Source organism: Humulus lupulus, chromosome 1, assembly GCF_963169125.1.
Source record: "Humulus lupulus chromosome 1, drHumLupu1.1, whole genome shotgun sequence".
Taxonomy (NCBI): domain Eukaryota; kingdom Viridiplantae; phylum Streptophyta; class Magnoliopsida; order Rosales; family Cannabaceae; genus Humulus; species Humulus lupulus.
The window spans coordinates 209,254,203-209,267,133 of NC_084793.1; positions in this window are offsets into that span (position 1 = coordinate 209,254,203).

Genomic DNA, 12,931 nt, shown 5'->3' on the forward strand with positions numbered 1-12,931 from the left:
GTTATTTTCAAGTTATTTTTTCCTAAAATCGTATTTTGTAATTACGAAACTTGTATATTTTGAAAACTTGAGTACGTATTTTTGAAAAAAAAATAAGAATATTAAAAAAGTAAAATAAAATATATATGTAGTTAAGAAAAAACCTTTTTTTTTGGAAATTTTAAATAATTGCAACAAAAATATATTGTTTTCTTGAACATTTGAAAAGTACCAAATTACACAAAAAAAAGTATATTTTATTAGTATTAAAAAAATGTATTTGATATATTTTTTTTCATCTTTTATTTTTATTTGGAACACATATTTTCTATTGTATTTAATTTCATATACCTATACGAATATTAGTATATTTTACGTATATACTTCTTAATTTATGTTTTCAGTTTTATCACATAGTTTTTTTTTTTTGTTTTATATTTTTAATATTTTTAGCTTTCTAATTTGTATATGTTTTGGTGTGTATATATATATATATATATGATATTATATCATTTTGGACCATGTATTTTGTCTCATTACTTGTTTGGACCCTATATTTTAATAAATTATTTTTTGGACCTTATATTTTGTAAAATGGTTCAAATAGACCCCTAAACTAAATTTTGATAAACAAAAAAATAAATATAATAACACAGTTGTCAGACAGAATAATTGTGCTTTTGTTATGAGTTGTAAGTTTAGTGAATTATTTATGATATTAGTTCAAATCTTTTTGAACAAAATCAGTTCAAGGGTCTATTTGGTTTAAGACTAGATTTTATAGTGTATATATTATTTATTTTTGGAAAATATTTTTTTTAGGACTATTGTATTCTGTTGTAAAAATAATTTTATTTAATTTTGTGAAGGTTTTTATTATTTGTTATAAAATTTAGACGAAAGATATATTAAAACAAAGGGTGCTTTTTAAAAATATGATTTTATTAAATTAAAGTTTTAAAAAAGTCATATAATATATGTCATTTTTTTTACCGATATAATATATGACATTTTAAATAATTAACTTTCAAATTTAACCACTTAGTTATATAAAAACTGAGGCTTTTACCAAGTTTTTTTGAAACTATAAATATATTAAGAGATGAGAGCTAGAAATGAAGGCTAAGAAATAAATAAGATCACAGTTTTTACGTGGTTGAGATGTTAATGAGCCTTAGTCCACGAGTCACTAATATTAGGCTTTAAAGAGTTTTGACAATGGAAGTTTTCTACAAGTTCAACATCGTTTTGCTTACAAGAGAAAATCTGGGATCCTCGCTACAGTGCACAACTGACCCTATTTATAGGCAGTCATGTCACTTGGGCTGGGCTAATCCGGGCCCAATAAAGATATAATCACAATTACTCGCTTATGGAGCCATAATAAAAGAAATATAACATGATTAAGGGTTGTTAATATGGGCCGACTTAGGCATGGTGAAGCCTTACAACTATCCTTTGTATGCTAGCATGGGCTGACCCACGTGGGTTACGAAGGAGATCTTGGGGACAGGATCTGTCAGAGTAGTGACAATACCATTTCCTAGGAACAGTGTATGTTCTGTGCGTACCCCATTCTGCAGGTTAGTTAGGGAGACCAACTTCTAGATTTCTCGGGGACATGTCAGCATCAGGGAAGACTAGGCTTGTACTATCCAGATGTATGATCCAGGTTCATTTACCAATGTCCAGGTTCATTTATCGAAGTCCTGATTCGTTTACCAGGACCCGGGTTCATTTGTCAAGGCGTACATCTTGATGGTGGAGACCTCACTTGGATTCTTGATAGGATCCGTCTCCTGGAAACAATTAGTCTGCTACCAAAATTTGCATCCCGGAGGATGTAGGTTGGGTGTGACTGGGAATGTAATTTGGGCCTGCATCTCAGTCCCGATCCCTTTATAATGCTCGCGCCACTCGTCCGTCATTGGGCTCGATATTGTAACGCCCTAGATAACTAAGACCGTTACATTGTGTATTTGAAATAGTGCAAGACTTGCTAATCAAGTCATTTGAATAAAAATGTGATCCTAAAGTCATAATCAAGTTAGGGTTAAAATATTTTGATCATAAACGATTAATTTTCATTAAAATAGATGTTTGGTACATGAGATCTCAAAAACAGGGTTTAAAATACAATTTACAAACTCTCAAAAGTTATATATAGTCAGTGGCCACTATAATGGCAAAATACAAGTTTTAGGCTTTTGTCCCTGTACTTTCCCTCAGTCGTGGTGGACGAGCAGCTGACAATGTACACCTCACGCCCAGAGCTCTCCAACTCATGGTTGGTCCAGCTTACCCTTGCCTTTACCTGCACCACGTAGCACCCGTGAGCCAAAGCCCAGCAAGAAAACCATAGCAATAATACATAATCAATGATGATAATCAATTAATTCACCAGACAGTCAACCAGATATTCAACAAGCCATAGCATCAAGCTATCAACAGTAACCATTTATATTCAACAATTCATCTCAGTCAACATGAAATACTCAGGGTCGACACCCTTAGGCTGCACCCTCTATTTAATCCATTGACTCCGGCTCGCTTAGGTCGAGTCCAGTGTTTATCTAGCTGACCTCGGCTCATAGTGGCCGAGCTGCATCCTGTGTGCAAATTATCAGCCTCGGCTCTGTTAGGCCGTTCATTTTCATCTGCCAAATCATTCATTTAGCCATACAATAAACATATTCAAGTATTGGGAAACTCAGTCCCGTCACAACCACTCAAGGGGTGCAGTTTTCTTACCTTTAATTCTGAACAGAGATAATGGAATGGTCCCGAGCACGATCCTCATTCCCGAGCCTTGGTGATTAATCTAGTCACATTGTCCAATGGGTAATTGTTAACTTCCAATCCAAATACGTACTTAGGAGACAAAAACTAGCCTCTGAGACCTTAATTTCTACTAAACCGGGTAGTAGAAATTGTCCCGAGCGCCTATGTTTGAACCCCCGTGCCTTACCAATTCTAAAAACCACTCCAAGGCTAAAATCCTTAGGCGGGGTGCGACCTAGCCCAAGACGGAGACCAAGAACCCAAGATATAGGGGAGGCGGGCCGCGACTTGGCTTAGTGGGTCGCGGTGCGCCCCCATCTCAGAGAGCATCCTAGGGCCAAATGGCCACACGTGCCGCGGTGCCCCAAGGCTGGGTCACAGCGCGCCCCTTCGAGCCCAGAAATTATGGGGTTTCCTCATTTTTCTCCCAGCTAACTTTCCCCTGAATTTCACCTAATAAACCTCCCCATCCATAACCAAGTTAACTATGAACTCAAGGCTTCTAATCACCCAAATCAAACACAAAATCACAAAAATACATACTGAAGTCTATACCCCAACTTAGTAGCAATTCATCCCTTAACTTATACCCAAGAACCTAGAACTATACATGTTCTAAGCTTCAAGACTACTCAGCTCAAATTCCACCCTATTACACTAAATTCTTCAGCAAATTAAATGACTAGAGCTTACCTCAACTATGGGTGAATCTTCATAAGTTCCAGCTTGATCACCTCCAATTTCCTTCAAAGAACCCAGCTTCAAACCTAAGCTTCAACTCCCTCTTTTTTCTCTTCCTTAGCTTCAAAACATATTGAGAGAGTGAGAGAAGGAGTGAAACCGTGAGAGAGAGAGAGAGAGAGAGAGAGAGAGAGAGAGAGAGAGAGAGAGAGAGAGAGGAGATTTTGAGATGTTTCCTTAAGCTTCAACTGACTTCTAACACTTACGTATATCTCAAATCCCTAAGCAAAAGACCTTTTCACTATTCTAGGTTTACTAGTCCTCAATTTGCCCCTAGGGGTAAAATGGTCATTTCCCCTAGTTCCCGCTAATTCCTAAAATGTTCCTAATATTTACCAATCAATCCCGTCATCCAATTAATAACCATTTATTTACTCAATATCTAATAATTATGAAATTATTTTCTAAATTCCCATAGATACCCCTAGGCCCCCCTCTCAAGCCAGGTATTAACCCCCTTTGTGACTATTTCACCAATCCACTCACTAGGACCATCTTGAGCCATATGCTGCAAATATATCCACATAATAATGTGGTCACAACAATTTATCACATTTATGCCCTCAACGGGCCAAAATTACAAATATGCCCTTATAAGCTATAAAGGGCCCACATGCATATCTAATACTCACAAACATGCATGTCACATAGTCATATAATAATATTAATCATGCATGCCACATAATCATGCATTAAACAATTAAATCAAACATATACCAACTATGCCCTCCCAGCATGCTAATAAAGGCCCTTAGGCCTTATTAGTGATTTTGGGTCGTTACAGGTATGATCTAGGCTGTCAGGGTGTAACGCCCTCCTAATCAGGGACCGTTACACCGTGTACTTAAAATTGTGTCAGACCTGCTAATCAGGTCATTTGGTTTAAATCGTGTAACTAAGGTTGGTGACAAGGGTTAGGGTTAAAATTTTTGGTCAAAGAACCATTGAATTTTATTCCAAAAGTTTTATATAACAAGGGATCCCAAAATATTATAACTCAACTGTTAAAAAAGAATAGATACATATCAAAAGTTACATCAACCGGCCTAAACGACAAAACAAGGCTATAACCCTAGTTCCTCTTAGGTAACCCGACCGTGATGGTTGAGCAGCCACATATGTACACGCTGCCACTGAAGCTCTCCAACTCTTGGCTGGTCAAGCTTTCCCTTTCCCTTACCTGCACCATAAAGCACCCGTGAGCCGAGGCTCAACAAGAAAACATAATGTGAAACAACATAAAATGTAACTTTAAAATAACCATTCAATAAAAATCAGTAACATTAATTCATAGCCAATATCATTTAAGTTCAATCACATGATCATTGGATCAACCTGGGGCCGCTGCCTTATTCAATTGGCTTTTAAGCCACTTCCCGGGCCTATGCCCTAGCTACACGACCATAGAGTCACTTGGGGCCTCGCCCTTAGCTCTGTCTCCCTAGCCATAGAGCTAGCCCAACCCCCGTGGTTCACCATCAACCTTAGAGTCAATCAATGTAATAGTACGTTGCTGGTTTAGGCCAATGCCTCTCGACCAGCGTACAACATGCTATTGTTGTGCTTGACTCATAAGTCAAGCCCTGATCCAGGATTACATACCTTACTTATATGAAACAGATGTAGATAGGCACATCCTGAAAAATTAAGCACATATTCATGCTAATCTCATAATCCCATTGAATAACCATTTTCATAATACTAAACATATTCATATAACGGGGCCACATGCCCTAACCATAGAATTCATGCAACAAATATAAGCATTTATCAACAAGTATTTAGAATAATAGCCTAACATAACCAATCCTAGGGCCCAAGACCTAATCATATTAGTATATAAAAGATGGGCCAAGCCCTAATCACATACAACACGTTCTGGGTGCAGTTTTCTTACCTTAGGTCCAAGCAAGTGCAAATACGAACGACCCTCGAGCACGATCCCGGTTCCGAGCCCTTAGCGATACCCTAAGTCATAACCATAAGATAGGATTCTATTAATATTGAGCAATCAAAGGCTTTTGGACCAAGTCCTAGCCTCCGGGGCCTCGGGTTCCACCAAACCGGGCAGTGGAAATAATCCCGAGCCCTAAGGAAAAAGTTTTATTTTAAAACAAACTCCCTAACGCAAAACTACACAGGCGGGCCGTGACTTGCCCCCTTGTGGGTCGCAACACACATTCTGACTAGGCTCTTCCTCCCCTCTGTCCAGAGGCATGGGCCACAACTTGGCCTATCAAGTCGCAATGCGCCTCCTAGGCAGAGACCTCCCAAGGTGCCTGGTTCAAGCTAAGTCACGACTTGTCAAGAACAAGGTCGCACTTGGCCCCTCGAACCCAAAAATAACCTCCATTTCAGCAGCCAAATTCAATCCTAACCATACAAAATTTTACCCCAAAACATAATTCAATTATCCCAATCACTCTAATATGTTCCTAGAAACAAAACCCAACAAAACTTAGTCTTAAAATCTCATAAAAACTCCAATTCAATCCATAAGCTAAAAGGGTTCAAGAATATCCTTAAAAAAGCCAAGAAACTCAGAATTTAAATGCTTAAACCATAATTCAAAGATCCCCCAAGTTGCTACTTAATTCTTTCTCAAATTTAGAGCTCCAATTTGTGACTTCTAGCCCAAAAATCCCACTTATCTTCAAAGCTTTTCTTGGAATAGTGTCTAGAGAAACAAGAGTGAGAAAGAGAGGAAAGGGTCGATTTAGGCAGAGTTCTAAGTGTTTTTAACTTTTGTCTTTTCTAACTTAAGTGACTTAAGTTAATCCCAAGGCTCGGGGTACCAAAAACGTCCCTGAGGGAAAAATGGTAAATTTCCCCAATATTCCCTCCTAACATCTCTAACTTCAAATATATCTCCAATTATTTATTTCCATAACCCGATAACCCAATTAAATATCTATTACCCAAAATACCCCTTGACTTGCCCCGAGTCGGGTATCGAGTCTCGTTGTGACTTTCCCGCTAACTTTCCCCCTAGGATCGCCTCGTGCCGAAAAGTTCAAACAACCCCACATAATAATGTGGTCTCTCACATATAACACATATATGCACATAAATATACATTTATGCCCGCAACAGGCCAAATTACCAAATCACCCTTCTAATAGGAAGCAGGCCCACATGCATATTTAGTATTCCTAAATATGCGCATTTAATCATATTATCACATAATTCACATATTCACAATTAATATAGCAATTAAACACATAATTTCATATATTGCCATCCTAGCCCCCTAATCAAGGCCCTAAGCCTTATTAGGTAATTTTGGGACGTTACACAGGATTTCCTCGTTCACTGGGCTCAGGTTGGGCCCAAGCCTTTTCTGAGGGCCCATGGACCTGTTTGGCCATGCCAAACGTGTCATAGGTGGAAAGTATGGATAATGTTTACCCCCCCAAGTCTTCATCCGTGTTTGCATGGTGGAGACTTGCATTCTTTCTATCGGATCAATCACAGGCATCCTGGTTCGTTTACTTAAACCTTGGTTCATTTACTTATGCCCCAGTTCATTTACCAGGATCAGGTTTCTGTACTTGGGGGCCATTTGGTCGATCCTTGTCCTTTAACATTCCCAAGGTTCTAGAAACGTATCTCCAAGTTGATGGTGCGTTTGTACCACTCGTGCCCTAAAACTTGGGAGAGAATCTTTTGATGGCCGAGGTAACCGATGGGTGTCAGCACATTTCTCAAAGTGTCCCGTCTGTATGAAAAGATGTGTTAGGACACTCGAGTGGGTTGTTTAATGCCTTTGCACTATCCGGAGCTGTCAGATGGGGATTGTTTTGAGATTTTCAATGTGGACCGTTGGATGAGGTAGGCCCGGATCGTGTATTGACGAATCCACGATTTAGTACTCGATTGGACCAATTAATGCCGCTGCCCCATATGAGACCGTCGGATGAGGATAGTCTTGGGATCCTCATCATAGACCGTTGGATTGAATACTGGCTTTTCTTCCTATAAATACCTCAATAGGCGCACTTCCACATTTTTACTGATCCCAAATTCTCAATCTAGAGAGCAGAGAGCAAAAGCTTCGTATGTCCAAAGTTGCCGACGAACTTCTTCGGCGGTTAGTGTATCTTTGGGCCAATTTTCTTTCGACGAAGCCTTTTTTCACCCAGCAAGCTGACAACTCTGTCCTGGCTGATTGGTGTAGAAGCATCGATGAACTACCGCACTGCCTAGTGCTGGACTTTCAGCGCGTGGGTAAGTCGTCCTTCTTCATTTTTCATCTAGCCCTTTGTTTAGTTTATTAAAAACTCACGTTCTTGTGAGCAGGTCCATACGCTCAAACTCAACTCACTAAGTCGATCTTGGATCGAAATTTTTTTTATGCCACCCTTAGTGCTGAGGAGTTGGATGTGGGAGGCTTCGTGACCACGGAGAACCTCCGGCTGGTCAAGTTGATTACCGCCCACCAATCAATATATGCCCCTAGCTTTCGGGGGTTGCAATGCGAGAGGGATCTTGCCTTGAGAGAGGAGCTGGCCCTTATTCACATCGACGCAGTGGAGGTCGCGGTCAAGGCAGACGCGGAGTAAAAGAAAATGGAGGAGGCACGCTGTGAGGAGCAGGCCGAATCTGAGGAACTGGATGCCTTTCTTGAGGGTAGGTAGCCCAACACTGGAGCTCCCAAGGCTAGCATTTCGGGGCAAGGTAAAACACCTCAGGTTTTAACTTACGCCCCTCATATTGAGGGCTTAGTTAGGAGTAGGTAACAATACCGAGATTATTTGACTGGGACTGTTAGCAACGTGGGGCTTCCTTGCCCCATTGCTGTAGACACACTAACCCTCATGTACTCATCCTAGTTCCTTCAGTACGGTAGATTTTTGGACCCGGATGACATAGGGGACCAAATTCATTCTTTTGCACTAGGAGAGTTGAGTCATGCCCATTCCATGGATGAGGGTTTGTCCTGGAGGACTTTAGACTTACATGTTTCCTTTACATTTGTTTGTCACCCCCATTCCTTTACGTTACTAATCCATTTTTTATTCATATCTCAGGTGACCCGGACATGTCGAATCCCGTGGCCAAGATGAAGGAGATGATCGAGGCAAGTGCTGTTGCGGCCAAGGCCTCAGCAAAGAAGGCCGCCAAGGGCCCGACCAAGAAGAAAGTCACGAACTAATACTTGGGGACTCACAACCGGACCTGGGAGCTTCCGAGGGAGCTCAAGCTGCTGCTCTGATCCCAATGGTGCCGACTGCACATCATCCATCCCCACCTGCTCCTCTTCAGGTCATTAATTTATACATATTTAGGTGTATTAAAGATGCATGTGGGTCCATTTTTTTTATTGTTGTTGCTCCTAAAACAATGGGCCCACCATGTCAATTTCGCTGCATGCTCTGAATGTTTTTCCAACAATTGGTACTAGAGCAGGTCATTAATCTATACATATTATTAATTGTTGTGTGGGATTATATGCATTTTTATATTATATGCAATATAATGGATGGATGTTTATTTTCATGATGATAGATTCTTAAGGGTTGTTTATTATGGTGCTTTTGGGTTTATGAATTGATCTTAAAATTTCTAGATAAAATATGTAAGCCATTTTGGTGCATAGGAATTTCGTAATTTTTTGTTTAAAAATTATGGGTAAAAATTCTGTTGGAGCCCGAGCCCCGAGCTGCTGCCTGCGCACTAGCCCAACCGCGCCTCTGTGCCTGCCTTCTGCCGTAGGCGCGTCCCTGCGCCAGGCACAGTGCCTCTACGCCTAGCCACACCCCTGCGCGCTCCAGCCTGTAGCCATGCGCCCCTACTGCACCTCCACGCCCAGCCGTGCCCATGCCAGCTCCCAGCTGAGCCTCCTCCAATCGTTGCCCTTTTTTTTGTACAACCTAAGGTTTGTATCAAACAAACCGTAGTGTGTTTTTACCATAATTATTTTTAATTATTCATTTAATTAGAAATCAGAAATTGAATTAAAATAGTTTTAATTTTGAAATTTCTTTAATTGAAATAATGTTGGTTATTTTCCTTTATTAAAAATGTTTTAATTTTTATCTCCCATAATTAAAATTGTTTTAATTAAAATATCCAAAATTAAAATTATCTTGAATTTTAATTTATTAAAATTAAATTGTTTAATTTTATTTTTTAATTAAACTACTTAAATTCAAATTGGGCCTTAGAAACTTTTGGGTCTTAAAACCCAAAGTTTAATTATTTTAAAAGTTTGTTTAAAATAATTAAAAAGTTGTATAGTTCAAAATGGATATGGAAAAGGGTGGCATTGGCTCAACAAGACTACATTTCAAGGATGAAGATCAAAGTGTTCTTTATCAAGCCTTATTTAGTCTAGGTTACATTTTCATGTATTTTTTTTACAAGTGTTGTAATTTTTTCCAGAAATACCCAAAAGATACCATAACTGCTTTTATTTACTTATTATAAATGTTTGAATGTGATTAAAATAATTAATGTTTTGTCATCATTATAACATGCCATTCATATACCCACATAGTATGTAATTAACATGCATTACATTCGTGTAGAAACATGCTATTAGGAACGTCCTATATTTTGTTATATGTTTATATACGATAGATCATATAATAATAAATTTAGTCTTAATTATTTAAGATGATAAATCAAAATTAAAGTTGTTTTAATGAAAAATGTTTTATTAAAATAAAAATGATATTCTCTTAGTTAAAGAAAAATTAGAATTAGAATTAAGGGCACAATTTTGTTTTGTTTTGCTTAATTGGATTAGTAATTATTAGAATATCATTTGGTAAAAATAATTAAATTTATTTTTACAATTAAATTAAAAAATATTGATTTTGTGAAAAACACACTTTTTCAAAATAGTGAGTGGGAGAGGGAGTTATGACAATAAGTCCCATAGTCTCCATTATTGGTTGAACATCGAGAGGCACAGGAAGGGCCTCATGTCGCCTCCGTTTGTGGTCTCCCTAAGGAAAGACTTCCGAATATGTTTATTTTATCTCACTTCTCTCATGAGAATATAATTAGTGATGAATTTAAAGTTTGACTGACCCTAAGACGCACTCTTGACTTAAGTCATTGATTGAAAATAATGGGTTACACTCCAAATGTGTATCTAGGCTTTCGAGCACGACTAGTGCATCTTGAACAAACTAGTGGTAGTTCACAAGTCAAAAGAGAAAAAATGCATTTTTAAGTTTTGACTTATGAATTTTAGATTTATCTCAAAATTAATTTGGAGTTAGTCTGACCTACCTTGAGGCAGTCCATTAATTTTCAAATTAATTTATTGTAGATTAGTATATATTTTTTTTATGTGTTTTTATATGTTTCATTCATGCATCATATTTACTTTTCCAAAAAAAATATGATATTTATTATATGTTTTAATTCATTATATTTTATTTATTTATTTCTAGCAACAATGATTAATTCTCTTAATCCTGATTATGTACTTGAAAACTTGGGAAACCAAACCTACCTCATTGACAAACTCCTGGAAATGATTCTATTTATTCTTAACCACATGAGAAGATGGTACGATGGGATTCACATTGTCTTCGGAATACAAAACTTGTATGGAGCGATCTATGATCTACCACCAGAGGAACCAAGTTTTTCATCTAGCTTTGATGAACATGAAAAATATGGTGAATGGATGAGATCGAATCACCTCACATGTCAATGCATATTATCGACCATGCATGATGAAATTAAAGAAATGTATATGGCTATTGAAACTGCATATGAGATGTGGGTCATGATAAATGATGATGCTGTAACACATGCTCAATTTTTGAAATACGGGGTAAATTTGATTTACTCAAAAACTTTTCTTTAATATTTTTGAATGCTTGATTCAAAATTATGCCACTAATAATATTTTTCATATGTTCTTGTTTTCAGGGATGCAAAAATCTTTTGAGAAAAAGAGTAGTTGCATTGTGTTGACGCGGTTCTTCGCCAACAGGTACTTAAGAAAAGAAGAGAAAGGGATTAGTGCTAATGTTGAACCGTAACAGATATATGATCTTGGAAAAGAGAAATGGTGACTCAAGACACGTTTTTTAAGTGGTTCGAAGGTTAAAATCCTTCTACTCCATTAGTCAGTATTATTGTTGTATACTGGATATTTGATTACAGGGTATTTCTTACAAGAGATAATCCAACCCTTATCAACTCCCAGGGTCTCCATATTTATAGGAGAAGGCACCTGGGAGTTGGTGAGAAGGTCATCCCGTGACCTTCTTACCTATCGTATCAACTCTGTGACATTCATGATTAATTCCTAAACCTGTCACGTAAGTGTGGTCAAATCAATAGGTAAGGAGATAATGGGCCGCACGACCCAACCCAGTCGTGGGTGTCTGAATACGCACGTTCCTGCTGCATGTCCGAGAAGTCAGGGGCATATCAGACACATGATGTCTGATATGTGCACGTTTACCTTGCGTGTGTTGACTTTACAAAGAGTCATAGCCTCCACATCCAGCTCGTACCACGAGCTGGATGCCTAACTCGACCTTCGGCATCCAGAGTCCAGACTCAAGTCTTAAGCAATCTGGGTGAACCTTTGGGTTATCTTGATCTAAGGAGGTACGACCTTATGACGGAAGCTCCGGTTTTGGGGATGTCCACGAGATAATCATGTTTAGGCCGCGGCTCAGCTCGCTAATCTGCCCGTGGGAAAATCAGGGCGTACATCTGCCCCCCAAGCCCCTGCTCGTGGTATACTACGTCGTATAAGGCCACAGTAGGGGCTTTTAGGCTTCCCCATGAACTCTTCGCATTCCACATCTTACGCAGGCACCTGATACGTGGGACATCGTGGTTGGTGACGGTACGTCTTACGGGAACCGCATTTAATGGCCTACCCTATGCCCAGCCGTCGTTTCGTATTTCGAGTGGAGGGCCTCGGATCCCTCATCAGGGCCATCCAACGGCCCTCTATACGTGACCCTTCACGTATATAAAAGGGGTGGCCACCCTACGCATGGGCCACCCTTTCATTTGAAATTTCTTTGAACTTCTCTCCTTCTCTCTTCATTTCAGAAGAAAAAGAAACCCTCCATTCTGCGACTGCCATTCTCAGTATTCAAGAAGCTCAGGCATGAGGATTCCTTCGAATCTTTGGAGACAGCAACTCCTACGAAGCTCCAACCTAGGCGACACCTTCATTCACCTCCCAACCAAACGCTGTAAGTCTCCTGACCATGCGTGTTTTGAAAATATTTTTCACTGTAGCTTAGGTAAATATTTACTGTAGCCACATGCAAGGGTTTACTGGTTTTTGTGGGTATGAAGGGTGAAAGCCTTTTAGGTTAGGGTATTTTTTGCTGTAGGAAATTGTTTAGGAGTATGGTTTATAGGATGCATTTTCTGGGGAAAATTTATGGGTAGGAGTTTTGGAATTTTGGGTGCAAAACCGGGTAGCTTAGGGGAC